This window comes from Tenrec ecaudatus, chromosome 2 (genome assembly GCF_050624435.1).
Source record: "Tenrec ecaudatus isolate mTenEca1 chromosome 2, mTenEca1.hap1, whole genome shotgun sequence".
Taxonomy (NCBI): Eukaryota; Metazoa; Chordata; class Mammalia; order Afrosoricida; family Tenrecidae; genus Tenrec; species Tenrec ecaudatus.
The window spans coordinates 72,732,853-72,752,789 of record NC_134531.1 but is presented as its reverse complement, the minus strand read 5'-3'; the positions used below and the strand labels follow the sequence as shown (position 1 = coordinate 72,752,789).

The window sequence follows — 19,937 nt, the reverse complement described above, 5'->3', positions numbered from 1 at the left end:
AAGCAGTCCAGTGCTTATCTGATAGGGTTCCTTCAGAGCAGTGTATAACCCACACCAAACAAACTCAAGGTCATTGAGTTGATGCCAATTCATAGCCCCATCAGAGGACAGGGTAGACCTGTCCCGGTGAGTTTCGGAAACTAGAACCCTGGACGGGAGTGGAAGGCCCTGTCGTTCTCCTATCAGAGCAGTGTATACTACCCAATAAAGATCCTCTAACTGTTCATCCCCCCATTCTCACATGTCCTCTAGGAGAGGGGCCTCCGTCTCAAACACAAAGTCTGCAGGGAAGAGTGCAGATCCCTTCCTGGCTTTACCTTTCTAGCTGCTCAGTTCTGGATTTTTCCATCCTCCTCCCTCTCCAGCCAAGCCCTCCTAAGAATGCATCAGACAGCACTCCCCAGCATGACAGTCACAGTCTGACTTGCTGAGACCTCTTTGCTGGGCGCTGCTCTGCTGTGAGCCCCAGACACACTCTCGGGTCACCTCAGCCCATCTTCCACCCTGTCAATCTTCAGCTGGGCCAGGCAGTGCATTCAAATCATTAGCAGGTTGACAGGCTTTCCTTTGAGAAGAGGATCTGACTTGCTGGATCTGACTTGGCTGGAGTCGATTCTTAATAACAGGGCAAGTCTCTCTGATGGAGTGGCACCTAATGAATGCCTGACACTTTAAATAAATAAATGCAGGTGTCTGGATCACTGGAGCAGCCTGCAAAGGCCCTAGGACAATGCTGTGGGATTGAAATGTGAGCCACACGCTAGAAAAGAAAGCAGGGTGGGGGAAGTCACCCAGAGCTTCTGGTGAACCTTCAATGACCACAGGCCAGTAGTAATGGTGAAACCGCAGGCAGTGGGAGAGCTTCTTGTGATTAATCAGCTACCTTAAACGAGGGCTCTTTTCTGCCATCCAGTCAATGCCAACTCACAGCGACCCAATCCAGGGCAGCGTAGAACTGTCCCTGTGGGCTTCTGGAAACAGTAATTCTTTTTTTCCCCCAACAGTTTTGTTGGCACATCATTTACATATTCTATAATTCAGTCGTTCAATTGTTCACTCATACCAAGAACTATTCAATCATCACCACATCAATTTTAGAACACCCCCCTCTCTGCCCACCGACTGTAACTCTTCACGTGAGTGGAAAGTCTCATCTTTCTCCCACACAGTAGCTGGAGGATTTGCTCTGCTGACCTTATGGTTAGCAGAAACCTACTATGCCAACAGGGCTCACAAGAAGACCCTTGAAGAGATGGACTGGCACAGTGGCTGCAAGGATGGGCTCAAACATAACCCTTGTGCAGATGGCCTGGCACTCTGCAGTGTTTCATTGCATGGTACACAGGGTGGCTGTGAGTTGGAAGAAACTCCCTGGCACCTAACAACAACAACAACCAGGCAATGGCTCTTACAGGATGCTGAGCTAAATGCAACACAATAGAACAAAAGGAGTTCCTCCCTTCAAGCGTCATTGGCTTCCAACCACCACCCAGGTGAGAACCCATTCCTAAAGATGTTGACGCACAAGGGAAAATCATCATCCCACTGCACAAGCTTAGTTAATAAACCTGACTATAACCGGGAGCAAGTGTCTTTGATGAGGTGTGCAGTGAGGGCAGCGATCCCAGGGCTCTCTGGCCGAATGGAACCGAGCACTCCCTGTGCAGTGGTCCACTTGTGTGCCATGCACACGACTAAGACTTAGCATTTGGCCTCAGTGAGTCCAGAAATATCTCGAAACACTAATGAAACCAATATGTATTTTTTTAATTAAAACTATTTAAAAATCAGGGGTGGAAATCAGGAGCTAATAACGATGAGTGAAAGAATGAAGGCTGTTCTACAATTATGGTGATGATTATACAACTCTTCTCGATATGACTGAACTATTGAATTGTATGATATATTTGTGAATTACATGCCATATTTGTACCAGTGTACATGTTCTGGTCTATCCGGATTTGTAAGGTAGAATTTGGGTCATGATAGTCGGGGGCGGGGGATAGGGGAGGAAGCATTTAAAAGCTAGAGGAAAGTTGTGTTTCGTCTGTGCTATATTACACCCTAACTGGCTCGTTAATTCCTTGTGACCCTTCTGTAAGGGGATGTCTAATTGTCTACAGATGGGCTTTGGGTCTCCACTTTGCATTCCCCCTCATTCACATTGATATGACTTTTTGTTCTGATTCTTTGATGCCTGATACTTGATCCCATTGACACCTCACAATTACACAGGCTGGTGTGCTTCTTTCATGTGGGCTTAGTTGCTTCTCAGCTAGATGGCCCCTTGTTTATTTTCAAGCCTTGAAGACCCCAGACACCACCAACTTTCCTCACCACATTTGCTTATGCACCTGCTTTGTCTTTAGCGATCGTGTTGAGAAGGTCCGCATCACAGATAGATACGCCCTTTTGATCACATTGGGCCTACACAGATAATCCAGGGTAATCTATTTTAAATTCACTTAATTAGCAACCTCAGTTCCATCTTCAGTCTATTTTCTGTTTTCAACGTGACAGATTCTGGAGATTAGGATGTGCATATTTTAGGGGTGCAATTACTCTGCCAACAAACATGTCAACTCCATCTTTATAAGAATGGCTGAAAAACGGAGAGAGCAAATCCTGAAAGAAGTATATACTCTCCAGAATTCTACATTCTCCTGATCATTCCAATCTGGTCACATTGAGCTCCAATTTCTGCATGGACAGAATCGACTGCAGCTCAGTAGAAACTATTATGGATTGAATTGTTTGTCTCCCTTTCCCTCCGCCCCCTCCCAATAGATGTCAACTTGACCCATGGTCTTCACTATTATATAATTACCTTCCATTTTAGGATATAATGTGTTTAGTTTGCGTGTTGTAAATCCTAACCTCTGTGAAGTTAATGCAGCAGGGTTAGAGGCAGTCATGTTAAAGTGGCGGGGTGCAATCCACAGGTTTAGGTTATATCTTGAGTCAATCTTGGATGAGCTATAAAAGGGATTAAAAAAGTGAACAGAGATCAGAGAAACCAATTGCCACCAAGATAGAAGCAGTGTGGGTTGAGAATGTCCTTTGTACCCAAGATCCCTGAACAGAGAACCTCCTAGACTCAAGGGAAGATGGATGCCAAGACACGTGGAAGTCTCTAAGAGATGCCTGGGAATATTGATGATAAGATCTCACTCCAGAGCCAACAGAGAGAGAGAGTTTCCCATTGAGCTGGCATCCTGAATTTGGACTTCTAGTCGCTTAAACTGTGAGAGAATGCATTTCTGTTTGTTAAAGCCATGCACTTGTGGTATGTTTGCCAGAAAACTAGGACAGCAATTGAACCTCTAAAGAAGACATAGGCTCCTCCATTTTCTCCAGTTCTTATTTCTGGCTGCTTCATCTATTTATGCCACTGATTTGATCACTCGGGTATTTAAATTGGTCATCTCAGTCTGAAACAATGAATTCAAAGGAAACCAAAACCCCCCTCTAACTCTTCGCAATTCATCTTCTCTTTCTGTCCCATTCCTCCACCAAATGAGTTAGGTGGTACACCTGCTGCTCTTCCAGTAACACAAAGCATACATTAGAGAACATAGCAGGATTCAAAGTGGCCCCAGCACAGTGAACTCTCAACTCCATCGCTGTATTTGAGGAAGGGGGCACTTTGTACCTGTGGGTTAAGGCAGGACAGCCATGAAGCAAGGTTTTGCCTCAGGGCTCTTCATTGCTTCCCCAGTCCAGGAGCTTCCCTACACTCTCACCTGAGAGTAGAAGCAGCCGGGCTTCCAGCACGGAGCCAGCACAGACTGGAGACCCATTAAGGGCATTTGCTGCCTTCTCATGTCAGCACTCAAAATTTGAAGTGCAGCAAGCCATTTAACTGAAGGTTCAATCCCAGTGGGTTGTGCTTTAATGGAGGTACAGCCCAAGATCCACTTCCTGGTGACATAATGTAGACCTCCACTCATTTCCTTAGCTGCTTATTTCATTTAGCTATGATGATCGTTATTGAGAAGACTGGTCTGAGGAAGATACAAATGGCTTAAGCAGACCATCTCTTCTACTCCCAATCGCGGGTTAACCTACAGGGCACCAGCATTTGCTTGTTAGAGGGATAAATTGCTGAATGAAGCTCGATAGCAACCACCCCACTGTGCTCTAGACCAGCTGGTGTTATTTTGCTGTATTTCCCTTGGATTTGCCAGATTTGCAGGCCGGTTGGGGCCACTGAACTCCCACCTCCGTGACTGCGCACTCATTTCACAAGTGTCTTTCTGCAAGATGCGCGGGATTCCGTTTTGTCTTGTGTGCTCCACGGCTAAGCAGCTCCTTGAGGAGTGATCATGAGAATGAGGCATACGAGGATGACACAATCCATTCTTTCCTCAAGAGGAGACGTGCTCCGATGTTACATACAAAATCATGAGCTTCCTGCGGAAAAAGCAATTTGCGATCCCAAGAAGGACCACTTTAGGAATTTACTTACTTGAATAAATAGAATCAGCTATTTGAATCAGAATGGACTCGATGGTGACAAATTTGCTTGTTTGTCTCTGGTATCATGCTTTCAACGTTGCCCTAACGACATAGAAGTCTAAGTGTTGGGCTGCTAAACCACAGGGTTGGCAGTTCAAAGTCACTGTTTGCTCCCTCAAAGATTTGCAGTCCCAGAAGCCCTAGGGAGCAGTACAACCGTGTGTCTTATAGGGTCCCCATGAGTTGGAATTCACTCAATGGCAGTGGGTTTGGCTTGTTTTTTGTTATGCTTTATGATATTTGTGTCAACTTGGCTGGGACAGGGTTTTCAGTAATTTGCCAGTAATCCCCTTGATATGATCTAACACAATATCATCAACTCCATAAAGGGATCTATTGTCATGTATCCAACCCTGTGAGCAGCCAGCCCTGGTGGTGGAGGACAGACCTCATGATTAGGTCGCAGCCTTGATGCAGCAAGAAGAAATGCCCCTTTAAGCAGACTTTACGTAGAAACTCGTCTCTTCTCCTGGATCTGAATCCTGCACCTGGTTTGGCAACCTCTGGCCACATTGGTTGTGGATCCCAGGAGCCGTCGGCAATGGGTCAATCTAGGATCCATTGGACACAGCATCCACCAGCCAGTGGTCTTCCTGCTTCCTGTTTCACTCCAACCCGTCCCCCCTCCCCCACCACAACTACCATACATGCAGCTACGTGAGTCAGGAGAAGGCTTCAGTTTACCGTCTGATCCACAGACTTGAACCTGGCTGGCACGTACCTGCTTTTACAACAGTGTAAGCCATTTTTGGATACCTGTACCTATAACTGTCACTGGTTCTGCTTCTCCAGAGAATCCGGGCAAACATATACGTTGATCTCAAACTTTGTCTTCATTTAGGAATCGATACCTTCAGGGCTAGTCCAGACAGCTAATTAATTATGCATCAGTAGGAACTTGTTACATCCGGAGTCCCAGTGTGGACCAGTTGGGTGGCGAGGTCACATTTAGAGTGGTGTCACACTCTCTGAGACCCTCTGCTCAGAGTAGATGTGAAGAGTCCGTGGTTGGCAGTGCATTCCACACAGAGACCCTTTCAGAGGCAGCTCGGAGGCTCCAAGCAGCCACAGGACAACGTAGGATGAGCACCTCCAGGAGCAGCAGCAAGCTTCCTGGGGGGGCGGGGGGGCGGTGCTCCGGCCACCTCATCAGACCAAGATCAAAGTGTCAGCCCAAGACTCTCACTGAGGGTCAGCCAATGAAAGCTATTCAATTATGGAACAATTTAACGATAAGCCCCGGAGGACTGACTGTCCCAGGCCAGATGGAAACTACTGTCCCCGGTTCCCACTTTGCCTTCTGCCTGGAAGTCTCTCCTCCAGCTAGTTTGACACCTTAGCCAGGAGGCTATGTGACTCCATGCAAGGAGAATATTCCAGTCTGACCAGTCGAGGAAGGGATGTGCTTCGACATTTGGGCACCGAGTGGAAAGTTATTTCTTTAGCCTAGTTAGTTATTGGGACCCAAACTCCTAGTGACTCAGAGGTTAAATGCTCAGCTTCTAACTGGAAGGTGGGTGGCTGACTAAAAGGTAGGCTCAAACCCATCAGCCTCCCTGTAGGAGACAAACTTGTGGCAGTCTGCTGCTGTAAGCGTGACAGCCTGTGTGGGCAGTTCCACAGTGTCCTCCGGGTCTCTATGTGTCAGACCGATTCTGCACAATGGCTATGGGTAGTTTAATCAGCAAAACATCAGGCTCCAGGGGCTCTAGGAGTGGGTGGTTTGTTCCTGAAGCCTAGAAGCTAACCTCGGTGGAGGGATGGGGATGGACAGGGTGGGGTGGGCAAAACTATTAGGCTGAAGGACTGCCTAGCCTACCCTGAGCCTAACAGACAACATCAGGAGACAAAACCACCAAGTTAGCCCCTAGGAGAATAGGGAACTCACTGCTTGGTCATTCACGAGCAGGGCCTCCACTGCGAAAAAGAAGTGTGACTTAATCTGTACAAATGAAAGTCCACTGTCCTTTTAACACACACACATGCACACACACGGGAGGGGGCACGATTAGTTCTACCTCTTTCACGTTCACAATCTGGGCAAGTGAAGAGAGCATTCCTTCTGGGGTCCCACAGTGCATATGGAATCAGCTACACACTTTTCACAAAATCCAGAAGTCTCTCTTGTCCTCTAAGCCAGTTCAATATTCTTCATGGGAAGCCGAGGAATGATCCTGGTGCTGCAGCAAAGAGCCTTTTAGAGCACGATGACGCATTCTCTGTTCCTCCAGGTGAAAGTTAATTTAGAACACAGCAGTTAGTTAGCACGAAGTGGCACTGGTGCTAATCGTCAAGCTTTGGATAAAGGATCTAATTAGGTTAACGATGAAGTCAGCCCAGCGAGGTATTTTCCAGAGAGCTCTTTACGAAAGAACCCACGCACACAGGTACCTACACAATCACTTTGTCTCGTTCATAATACAGCCGTGTGCAGAGAAGTGAGATGGGAAATTCAGAGGCTTCCATCAAACCTTACTTTATGGAGGGAAAAAATAATCAGTGTTTCTGAGTTTGGTTTATAGTAGCTATCTAATAATAATCATAATACGTCAGAAAAAGAGGCCAAGAATAACCCTCAGGGATATCAAAAGGGGGTGCTGCTGGCAGCTCTGATGGATAGGATCCCAGGGGAGGGTCTCCAGGCAGGGCGGGGCAGAGGTCTCTGCATAATAAAGAGGTGGTGGTGGTGGGGGGCCAGGTTAGATTCCTGGGGAAAGAGTCAGGAGCCAGTGGAGTTATTTGTAGGGCGGGAAGAGAGCAGGCAGTCCTCGAAGGAAACAGCAAATGTGAAATGAGAACTGAGGGAGTTGGGGTTATGAGGTGGGCGATGTAAAAGCCTCTTCTGCACACACCCCCTCCCACTGGTATGCTTTTCAGCACAGTCTGTTTTAACAATTAACCTTCTGCATGCTGTTGGTGGCAGCAGAGGTCTTGGGAGGCTCTGTGAGGGGCTGTGGCAACACCACCTGTACAGAGCAGACACAGCTCAAGTGGTTCCAAACCACCCTCTGGGCGGCTCTTTGGAGAAGTCTTTGAAAAAACAAGGGTCAGAAAAACCAACGCCTCAAGCTCACTGCCATTGAGTTCATCCAGACTCACGGTCACCATCCAGGGCAGGGTGGAAGGGCTCCTGTAAGTTTCCCAGGCTGAAAGCCTCCTCTGTCTCCTGAGGAGCAGCTGCTGGTTTTGAACTGCTGACCTTGAGCAGCCTAACATGTAACCACTACACCACCAGGGCTCCTGAGGGTCAGAAAAGGTCCTAAATTCTAATCTCCCGTGTTCTCTGTCAGTTTGATGTAGCTCCATGTCACTACCTCTCGTGTCAGTTTAGTACCCATTTAAGTATATACGTCCACCACCAAAGCGTGAAGCTATTTATCATGAAAAAGGCTTTCCCTCCCTCGTAGCCACATCCCCCTTCCTCTCTAACCCATCACCCCTAACTCCTGACAAACATTTATTTGTTTTCCAGCTCTGTAATTACGTCATCTTCAGACTGTCCTGTCAATGGAATCAGACCATTTGGGCCTTTTGAGACTGGCTTTTTTTTTTTTCTCATTTTGCAAAATGCCTCTTCTGGTTCAGTTACCTGGAGTTGCTTTCTGTTACTTGCAACTAAAACCTAAGACAAGACCTCTAGCCAAGGTGGTGTGTATCTTAATTGGTCAACCATTTAGTTCTTTTTAATACTGAGTAGTAGAACTTCTTGGTATAAATATGCGGTAGCTTGTTTAACTATATTTTGTTTCACCTATTATAGAATATTTAGCTTTAATTTCCAGTTTTGAGCTATTGGAAGTAAAGGTGCTGTGAGCAATCACCTAGAGATCTTTGTGTGGATGAAGGGCTCCCTGTCTCTGAGATAAGTACCCAACCGTGTGATAGCTGGATCATATGCTAGGTCTGTGTTTAATGTTAAACGGGTCATTTATTTTCTAGAGTGACTTTACGAAGTTGCCTTCCCACCACAGTGCACAAGGGAGCCAGTTTCTCCACATCCTCACCAGCACTGGGTATTGTTGCCATTTTTATTTTACTAATTTGTTTTTGTACTCTCCTCACTATGTGTTCTCAAGTCAAACTTCAACATCAGTCGATCATGGCCACCTGGATGTATAGCAGGTGAAGACATCTTTGGCCAAGTTTCCAGGATTTGTGAGCCATCTAGTCAGCCAGACGGGCTGGGATTCACATGTGTTTTGGGCATAGCTCAGGAGTCTAGTCGATTGTACTCTGAGGACCTGGGAAGTCTGGTTCACTTTGAAACATATCTGAGGATTTACATGGGGCAGGACACTAGCATCTAGTCTGAGAGTTACATTCCTAGAAGGCAGCTTTAGTTGGACTGTCCAGGCACTCCAGGTCACACAAGCCCAAGGTCATACTAGTCCATACTACCCAAACGATGGGCTGGGGATTCTAGGGGAAGACGCCTAGATTTCTTTCTCTGACACATATTCATGTGTGCTGATCACCTTATCTGCATGAAGGCCCAGGAGCAGCTGGTCTACATGAGCAATGCCATGTTTTCATAAGGACGCTGTTCCAGCAGCAGTGGGTGTCTCCAAGGATCGCACCCTTGCAAACAAAACAACTCCTTTGCAAGACTCGTAGAAATCACACCAGCAGAAAAGCTCTCGGTGTGCTGGACACCAAAGCTATTCATTTGAGCTGAGATTTTCCTTAAACTGGACGTGCTTTATTTGGAGGTAGGGAGTGTGAGGGTAAGGGCTTGAACTTGGGACTATGATTAAGGTCCATGCTAAGGATTGAAAGAAGAACTCTTTGGTTCCTGCTGTTGTCCAGACTTTCAGGACATTTTTTTGAGCGACCTAGAAGCCTTCTAATAAATCCCTGTTCTGGTTCAGGTTTTGTACCCCAAACCTAATACAGAAGACAATCAATAAGCTTTTGGTTGTGAACTGCATGGAGATTTTCTAGAGCAAGAACAAGATGCTGCTGTGCAGATGACCAGGTGTCTCTCAGTAGCCCCCGTGCTCTGATTTGTAAACTCTTTGCTGGTGGCATAGTGGTTACACTTTGGGCTGCCATCCACAAGGTCAGCAGTTCAAAACCACCAGCTGCTCCACAGGAAAAAGATGGGGCTCTCCACTCCCTTTAATATTTAGTCTCTGAAACTCATAGGGACAGTTCTACCCTGATAGGGTCGCTATGAGTTAGAACTGACTTGCGGGCAGTGAGTTTGATTTTATTTTGTTTGCTACTTGGAATAGAAGTCATGATACATTTCCAAGACTCCTTTGCAGTATGGTCATGTGCTGATATTCTGCCAATGAGATTAAGTAGATGTGTGTGTGTGTATGTGAGTGTGCGATATTTTGAAGGAGATTCTTTATAGGAGGATGGGCCTGCGCTTCTACATCCTTCCCATTTCTTGCTAGCGAGAATGTGTCCCCGATGATGGTTGGCCCGTGCTAGGAATGGTGGAACAGCAAGACAAAGGAATGGGGGTCTTTTGACGACCATGGAGCTGCCATAGTAGCCCCCATCACCTCCATCCAGACTTCTTTTTCATCAATTAAGTCAAACTCTTATCTTGTGTGTGGTCCCCCTTGTATATGCAGTCAATCTTAATCCTAATAAGGATAATGAAGAAATGAAAGGGGGATTCTGAGGACTGAAATGTGGCTTCTATTAAAAAGAAAGCACAGTTCATCTTGACCCTCTATGCTTATGAATCAGAATCGACTTGAACGTAATGGATTTGTTTTGGGCATGCTTATCATTAATGCAAAACTATGGTATATCTGTCACCAAGTCTTTGTTACTTAATGTGTTCATAAACATATTTTGCAACAATAGGTTCACTTACAATCCTATTTTCTGCATTTAACAGCATTATTCGGAAATGTGGCTTGTAGGCATCATCTGATTGTGTGAGGGATGGAAGGTGCCATGCTTAGAAACCACAGCTCAACAGGGTCACCTGGCAACATAGCAATGCACAGTCCTTCACCCCAACAGAATAGCAGGAAGAACTGCCAGTTTCCTAGCGCCCCCTTTCCCATGATAAGATAATGTGTAGAAAGTCATGTGCCTGCTACAATGCCTGGGACATGGAGGGCTCAGCACATGACCCAGCCCCCTATCCTTTCTGATGAGCTTGAATGGGAGAGTTAGTGATGGTCTGAGCCCCTGCTGAACTTGAGTTTGGCAGTCCAGCCCATGATCTGCCGTGTCATCAGAGCTATACAACAGATGTTAAATCACCAACAACAAAGAACTTCACTGCCATCAAGTCGATGCCATCTCATAGCACACCCTCCCCCTAGGCCTCCCACTCCCCCTGGGGGTTTCTGAGACTGTAACTACTTACAGGAGTAGAAAGCTCCGTAGTGGGTTTGTCATTTAACATCTTATCATTTGCTTCCCCTTTAACCCATTTTTAATTTGTTTTAGTTATCATTATTTTCTACTTTCTTTTGGAACGAGGGTTTTCTGTGTTTTATTATGTTGTTTTAATATGATTTCCTTTATATGAAATCCAGGCTAGGTAAACCTACAGAGATAGGAACTGGATTAATGGTTTCTCAGGGTCATGGCAGGGGAGGCTGGAGGGAAACGGAGCCAATAATCACGAGTACAAGGATGAAAAAAAAGTCCCAAAATTGAATACAGTGATAATCGCACAACTCGTTTTAATTGAATTGTACGGTACATAAGTTATATGTTAATAAAATTGCCTTGAAAAGATGTCAGCCCCATGCTGATTGGCTGCGCGTACGATACAAGAAACCGCTCCTCTGTACTCTACAACCCCTGAGGCACGGGAGAGGGGTGGAATGGTGCAGAGTGCTTGCCAGAACTCAGGAAGTCAGCCAGAAGTCTCTGGTTTTGGTGGGGTGCAATCTGTATTCTAGCTGGTGGGCATGCTTCCCCCAAAGGCTTGTCAGTGACTGACCCCTGAAATGGAGAGGCACCATATGGGATGAGGAGAGGGGCAGGAGTGGGGTGGGAGAGCTGGCTAGTGGCTATCCTGAAGGATGCACAGAAAAACCCTGGCAAACGCGCTGAGTGAAGTAAGTCACAAAAGGACAAACACTATATAGTCTCACATCAAGGAAACAGGTGAATCTGAAAATCCAAGCTTGACGGTGGTTACCAGGGGTGAAAGTGGTTGCTGGGTGGGAAACGAGAAAGGGGGATTACTGATTAGGGGGCAGAGGATCGGTCAATGATGGTGGAATCCTTTGGAAATGGATAGTGCTAATGCTTAGGGAACATGGACAATGTACTCAACGTCACTGAATTACACATGTGAAAATGGTTGAATTGGAAAATGATAAATATTTATGAAAAGAACCATTAATAATAATAGCAAAAGATGACATCATTTTCCAGAGTCCCATAAAAATGGAAACTAGCCACTAACACAAGTGAGCAGATACCTTCAGCACTCTTGGGTCTGTATTTTCACCTCACATCCCTTCCTTGAGCCTTTGAAGACATGTCGCGTCATTGTTTTTGGCTGATGTATCTTATTTCAGGGAAAAGTGAACAATAGAATAAAGGAAATCTGAGGACCCATGGTTGAGAGGAAAATACAGAACGATCATAAAATGGACAAATTAAGAAATCCCCATGGTGCCTCTTTATGTGTCAAAACAAGCCCCCTGCAGGCCCCACTATGACACAGGAGCACAAGACCTCAGGGCGGTGGCACTCAGTGAAGCACAGCGACACTGGTCGCGGCTGCAGGACCTGCCTTCCCTGGGAGCGGGTCCCTGGGTTTCATCTTCCCAGGCTCTCTCTGGAGTGGGCAAGTGCCTTACAAGTCCTGCTCCAAGGCTATGTGCATGCAGTGTAACCCTTCCCACAAGTTGCAATGATCGGCCCGCAGCTGGAGAAACCACAGTAAGGAGAAGGGGCGAGCCATCTAATACCCCTTCTTTCTTCTTGCCCCTACTTTCGTTCCAAGTAGAATGGTGGCTTACCCGCTGGATGCTAAGCACAACGTCGGCAGCTGGGAACCACCAGCCACTGGGCAGGAGGAAGATGAGGGTTTCTACTCCCATGAAGATTCACAGTCTCACAAACCCACAGGGCAGGTCTACCCCGTCGGACAGGGTTGCCGTCAGCCAGGATCGCCAGGTGCTGTGCTCCGTGACTGCTTTCTGCCCACTCCTCTACCCCAGCACCCAGACGAGGCAGTGCTAGTTATATACATGGCTTCCACAAGCTCTTGAGAATAAGATGTCACTGAGTGACCATCGGATTTCTTTCACTTACATTGTTGACACCCTTTAACATTACGTCCATCTGATAGATGAGAAAACCGACAGCCATTCAGCGGCAAAGCAAGAGAATGGCGCCGCCAGCTTGGATGAAGACCAGCTTTACATGGAAGCCCATGCGGTTGGCCACGCCCCCACCTGCCTGTCCCCAGGAGCTCAGCTAGCTAGAACTTGATGCTGCTGCCGTCCCTTAACGCTTGGGGTCAGCTAGTGATATCTGCCAGTAGGTTCTCATTCTCTGGCAGGATGGGGTGGCATTGGTCATAAATATTTTAGGTAGTAAACCACAAACCAAACTCACTGCCACCGAGGGGAGTCCTACTGATAGCGCCGCCCTGAATAGGTGTCCGTCATTATTCATTCATGTAGCAAATGAATGAATGCAAGATTCTGGTTCATTGGGTTCTGGGTAATCGAGGTTTCACTGGGTTACTTTTCCTTGATTCTCTCTCATTAGCTTTCATCCTCTTAGTGCTTGGTTCTGACTTGTGTAATCTTCTTACCCATTTGGTGCAGTTTATTCATGGTCGTTCCTTTTCCCTTTCCTGTCCCTTCTGTGCCCACAGGCTGTGGTTCTCTAGAGAAACAAAATCAGTGACCCTTGTATGTGTCTGGGGGCAGAGAGAGATCCCTATCTCTAAGAAGTGACTTAGGAAGCGGTAGAAGTGGATTGAGTCCATTCCAATCCAAGCCCATGTGGCAGTAGAAGTGGATCAAGTCCAGTCTGATTCAAGCCCATGTGTCAGATAAACACTGAAGGCTTTTCCTGGCTCATGCAGCTGCAAGGCTTGGCGAACAGGAAACAGGAAGACGAAGGAGGAAGACCACAGGCTGGAGAGGGACAAGATGAATGAAACGGAGATCAGCTGAGGTAATCAACGGTTGGCTCCTGGGGTTGGCAGGCAATGGAAGAGGAGGTGGGTGAGCCCAATGCAGGGCCCAGGTCCAGAAGGAGAAGTCAGCTAACTTTAGCACACTGTTAGCCTACACTCAAAGCAGGTCACACCCGAACGAAACCTGAAATCCAAGGAGAGGCCGAGTATCTGTCTGACCTGCCCTTCACTGCAGACCCTATCCAGGCTAAGCAGACGCTCCCTGTCACCGAGGCCTCTCGGGTTTGTATCGGCCCTACATGGGGTTTCCCAGGCTGTACATTTTCACCGGAGCCGGTGGCCTCACGTTTCCCCCGTTGAGGGGCAGGGAGTTCGGTGTGGCTGTGACCAGATTGAGGAGGTATGTTCTCACCACAGCTGCTTGGCTGCTTCACAGAAGAACTCAGCATGGAGTCGACCACCCTAGGCCAGGTCATATCAGAGAAGAATCCTGCCTCACCCAAGATGACATAAACCCTAACCATCCCAGCCAATAGTCCTCCCCAATGAATATGGAAAATACCGTGCACCTCTAAAAGGACAAACAAATCTGTCTTGGGAGAAGGACAGCCAGTGTGCTCCTTGGGGGCCAGGATGACCAGACTTCATCTTACGCCCTGACATGTTGTCCCTGGAAAAGGACATCACGTTTGGTCATGCACAGGGACAGCGAAAAAGAAGAAGGTCCTTCATGAGGTGAACTGATGACACTGGGGAGACAACAATGTGCTCAAGCACAGAAACAATGGTAGGGTGTCACTGCTTTGTTCCGCTGTGCATGGGGTCCTTATGGGTCAGAACGGACCCCATGACACCGTCTGGCTGCCCTGGCTGGGTCTGAGGATCCAAGTCGAAGGTGCGTGTGTTGTGCTGGGAGCAAGGAGGGCTACCGTCTGAGTACGAAGTGTGACCTAGGTGTTCCGACGTGAGGATCAATCCTAGTTCTCACCACCAAGTTGGCTAGAATATGGACAGGGCAAAGGTCAGTCACAGTGGCCCAGGAGCAGTCGGGCTCAGGCACCGACTCAGCTCTTCACCCCTTTCCCTTAGCCACAAGGCCTTCCGTCTGATGTACCGGGGATGAACAACGTGACACGCCTTTCCTGATTCGCTCCTCAACTCGAGGCTCATTCCCCTGCATTCCCTACCTCTCCCCCGACTCCAGTTTCACTAGTTAACTTCCTTGCTCTGTAGGGTTTGCCTGACTGTGACATTCACAAGAGCACCGGGCAGGTTCGCACTGCCGTCTTATTGGTTAGCAGCGCAGCACTGAGTTACTACGTGGCTCACAGCCATCCAGTCCGTTCCAACGCATCCAGAGCGACCCCAAAGGGCAGGGCAGAACCGCCCCGTGACACTCTTCACAGGAGTAGGAAGCCCCATCTTTCTCCCTAGGAGCGGCAGGTGGACACAAGCTACTGACCTTACTGTTAGCAGGACAACACATAAGCACTAGGCCACAGGCAGGTCCCTGGTCATTCTTAGGGAGAAGGAAGGCACGGACTTCGCTCTCCCTGTGGCTGGGACTGGCGATTGGAGACAACGCAGGGAATGTGTGCATTTCTCAGCCTGGACAGGTCCCGGTGACTGCTCAGAGGTGGCACCTGCCTTCATGGGGGCCCTCTTCTGGCTCCTGATAAAGAGCCCTGGTGGGACTGGTGGCTAAGCACTGACGTTGTGAACAGTTTCACCACGCCAGCCTCGCCAAAGGTGCGAGAGGAGGCTCCCTGCTCCCGTGAAGATGGATAGCCTGGGAAACCCCGGGCGGGGTCAGTCTGAACAGCAGGGCGGTTCTGCTTGACCCTGTTAGGCCTGCGGTGAAGGGCAGCCCAGTCACACACCTTGGCCTATTTGAGACCCTGAGTGCAGGCAAGGGTGCTCTGGGCTGCGGCATTTCTGCCCTGAAAGGAGAACCTTCCCACTTAGCTAATTGTCCTTGCTCTGCACCGGAATGCCCTCGGCAGGGGGCAGAACGCGTCATCTGATGTGCGCGCACATTTCCGAGAGCAGATGACGGCAGAAGGTTAATGGAGCGGACAGCGCTGCGGGACAGCTGCAGCTCCAGAGCTGGGCTGGAGTGAGAGCGCTCCCTCCCAGTGAGAAGGGCCTGGATCCAGCCAAACTCCCAGTCCCCGCAGGCTGTGGGGCTTCCATGAAATGCTGCTGCGTCCTCATTGCCTCCCGGTGGCCATGGGGGAGTAGGGTAAAGAGTGAAAGGCAACTTGCACAGATTCTGAGTTCTGAAAACATTGCTTGGTGTATCTGTGTGAGGTGTGTGTGTGCTGGGGGGTGGGGGGAGGGGAATTCTTTCTCACTATGTGCCAGGAAGGAGCCCTGGTAACACAGAGGACGAAGCAGTTGGCTGCTAACTAAACGTCCGTGGTTCAAATTCTCCAGCCTTTCTGTAGGAGAAGATGAGGAAACCACTTAGGAAAGTTCTAGTCAGCCCATAGTCAGGCCCACTGGGAAGTCTCAGTGGCATCGTGGGTTAGGCATTGGCTGCTGATTGCACCGTCAGCAGTTCAAAACCATCAGCAGCTCTGAGGGAGAAAGATGAGGCTGTCTGCTCCCTTAAAGATTTAACACTAGAAACCCGCCTGGGGCAGTTCTACTCTGTCCTGAGTGGGAACTGGCTCTACGGCAGCGGGTTCGGTTTGGTTTGGGCAGGCCAGGAGCCTGTAGGCTTGAGAATGGGTTCACTCTCAGAATGCCCGCTCTCAGCTGTCGAAGGGGACCTAATTCCTGCTGCTGCGTCCTCATTGCCTCCCAGTGGCCATGGGGGAGTAGGGTAAAGAGTGAAAGGCAACTTGCACAGATTCTGAGTTCTGAACCAAGGACTACGGGGGAGCAAGATGTGCAAGTCTGCGTCCATAAAGATGAAAACCTGGGAGAACTTGTGGGGCAGTCCTACTCTGCCCTATAGGGACCCATGAGTCAGAGTCACAGCATCACGCTAAGCCTCTCTCCCGCATCTGTCTTAGTCTGGGAGCGCCTCTGAAACCTGGCCACCTTGGGTGGCCCATGGGTGGCTCTATCTGAAATGCGAGTGGCCTATGTTCTAATGTCATACATGCCACCAGGGTACGGTAAGCTGACACATGAGTGGTGGGTGTCAGGGAGCCTACAGGGAGACCCGTGTTCTGCAGTGATGAAATTCAAGCGCGCTCTCTCCTAGGGCCTCGTCAGCCCAGGATGAGGTCACTTGATGTTGCATCCTTCAGCTACTGAAAAGCGTCTGTCTCCGGGGACATTTTCAAGCCCAAGAGTGGGGATATGAGGGGACAGCACTGTCATTGTCAGATGACCATAAAGTCCCTCTGCTCAGCCGGCCAGATGGGTCCTCATGTCCCGCCACACCCACATTCCATCTCACCAGCACTGGGCCGCCATCCACACCCCCTTTCTGGGAAGCAACCTTCCAGATTCTCTTCCAGGACCGGGAGTACCAGCTCAAGGTGGAAGGTGCGTCAGAGGCTTGTCTGGAGCCAAAGTGGAAGGCTGAGGGCATCAGGCCCAGGGCCTTCTGCACGGACTGCTCTGATGAAATGCGGGAAGACATGGGAAATAGACACGGAGGAGCTCCACTACCTATGAGCCTCACGGTTATTCCCTGGTTTATTATTTGCAGTGCACTCGCCATGTGGATGCCGGTGGTAGCAAATCTAGGTACCCTGGTGAGAAGGGCCAGCACTTGGCTCTGAGTCTCCTCATGATGCTCTCGGATTCGTCCCCTGCCCGGTCGGGACACCCAACACACCCACACAGGTGGTGACCAAAGGTCTCCTGAATGAAAGCACGTGGAGGTTCAGGGACCACGGATGCTCTCGCTTCCAAGGGCCGCAGCGTCATTCACACCGCACAGAATTTCCCAGGGAGAACGGAAAGCTTTGCAGAAGCTGCAGGGAAAGTGCATGGATGTTAAACCCCTTCTCTATTTTAAGGTCACTTCAACGCTGTGTCATGGAAAACAAGAGAGCTCTAGATGTCAGCATTACTTTTTCAGCATGACTTTAAATTGCACAAGCAGGGGTGTGCTTTCAGGGCTGAGACCCAAACCCATGTCCAGTCTGCCAAAACCCTTCTTTGTCTCCTCTCTTTACTTCCACTCCCAACCCTCCCTGCTTCCCAGCCATTGCTGGAGCCGCACAGAGAACCGCGCTGGGGATCACCAGGGAGCTGAAGACTCTCTAAGCTGGAAAGCTGGTTGTGTGTTGCAACCACTCAAGGGCTCTGAAAAGACACTGGTGCCTATTTGGTAGTCCCAGAATATCTGACACAGTGATTCTGGGGCCGATTCCTCTATGGGGACTTTCACGGGAGTCGAGAGAGCTACTTCTATGGAAAAGCATTTATGCAAAAGTCTTAACATCCAAAGAGGGTGGACACACATCCCAAGTACCCCATGCATGCAAACGGTGGCTATCGTTTCAGTGCACCCAGATGTATCTCAGAAGAAAGGCCTGGCAATCCACTTCTTCAAAATGAGCCATTGAAAACCCTGCAGGCACAACTCTACTCTGACACAAATAGAGTCACCAGGAGTCAGAATGCACCCCAAGGCAAGGAGTGAAACCCCCACCGGATCATTATCACCTCAAATGCTCAGCACAGGATTAAAAAAAAACAAACAAACCCAAAGCTTTTATTTCTCTATTTTGGAAAAAAAAATAATGTGCTACAAAGTGTAAGAGTATAAAATGTTTTATATTATGTGAATTACCTCTGGATTTTCAAAAAGAACACAACATTAAACTTAGCCAGGGAACTCTTAAGAAAACCTCCCTTGTTGCTTTCGATACCTAGACAGAATGAACGGACATAATTTGCTGCGTTCCCCGCCCCCATGCTTCTGGCCATGGACATCTTGCAGTAAAGCTTGGCCTAAAGATTTTCACTTCCAGGTTACTGATTTCTAGTATTTCTCAAGGTTTCATCAACATCAAAATTAATGTCCGCCTTCTGAGATGCACAGTTTTATCGTAGGTTGATTGCTTTTGTAACTTTTCATGCATGGTTCGGGATTTACAGCCTTCCTTCTTGCAATAAAGAAGATATTGCGTATTTGTACTTGAATAAAATGAAGGTGAGTGTCATGCTCTCTGTGGATCAGAAAAGAGTCTTAAAAGGAGAAACCCCTCACTTGGATTTGGCACCTCAAATTCAGTGTAAATAGCTAGAAAATAAAATGCCCTCTTTAGGGGGAATAACCACATCCTACATTTGTGCATTTTTGTGTGTGTTGCTTTTCTGTTTTTAATTAAAAATAAATTTTCTTGTTAGAGACAATTTTTCAAGTCATTTGGCTTAAGCAAAGCAGCATGTCTGACATGAATTTGGTAACTCAGTGTGTAAAACCCATGATAACACATCCGAATGTGAAAGGCTACTTCTCTGATTTTAGGGATGAGTCATATTTGCAAAGATTGTTCCCTAACAGAACTATGCTTTCACATGGAGTAATTAACTGCTCCATTCTAAAACAAACACAGAGAGATAGAAACTGAGCAGAGTGAGGATTTCACACTGTAATTTCCCATAAGGTTTTAGTCTCTACAGGGTTTATCTCTCGCAGCCCCAGTCTGTTTGCTTATTCTGCAGACACCCGGAGGAGTACAGAAACGTCGCTCCACTGCTTCCCCCTCCTTGCCTTCTCCGTGGAAGTCCATTCCAGGAAGACATCGTGCTTGTAAAGGAAGAGGGTCAGCGAAAGGAGCAGCATCTCCGGCGTGATGGATTGGCACAGTGGCTGCAGCGCGAATTCCAACACGGCACTAACACTGATGACGGTGCGCCCGGAAGTGTTTCCTTCCGTTGTACCGAACGGATGCTGTGAGTTGGACCTTAACATCACCCCCAGCCACCCCAAATGCCTGGATTCTGTTTGCTCTCTCTGTTTGTGGGTGAAGCACCTGGGAGTTTCTGGCATTAGGGGGGAGAGAATTGTGTGGAAACCCCACACCTCCACGTACCCAGAAGTGGAAAACCATGAGCACACAGGAGCAGAGGAAGGACCAGCGAGCCTGGACTGGCAGCATCACCTGCACGTAGTCTGTCCGCAAGGGACAGGTTCCTTCTCACATGCCTCCTCGGGCTGGACCGCTGAAGGGATGGGCAGGCTCACAGCACTTTGCTCTGGGCCCAGAGATGATGAATTCACAGGGATCTGAGTATGATCAGACTTTCAAAGGTGGGGCCTGCATAGTTCATAGTACATAGAGGCGGGGGGTGGGGGGCGCAGAGCTCTAAAAACAGCAAAATACAATAATGTTGCCAAGCAGAGTGGACCGCTGGG

General features: G+C 48.3%; 1 protein-coding gene across 3 annotated transcripts in view; it reads right to left on the bottom strand.

The window, feature by feature from the left end:
* Positions 1-19,937, bottom strand: part of SV2C (synaptic vesicle glycoprotein 2C) — a 310,736-nt gene that overhangs the window by 102,073 nt on the left and 188,726 nt on the right. The gene's annotated exons all lie outside the window — the stretch shown is intronic.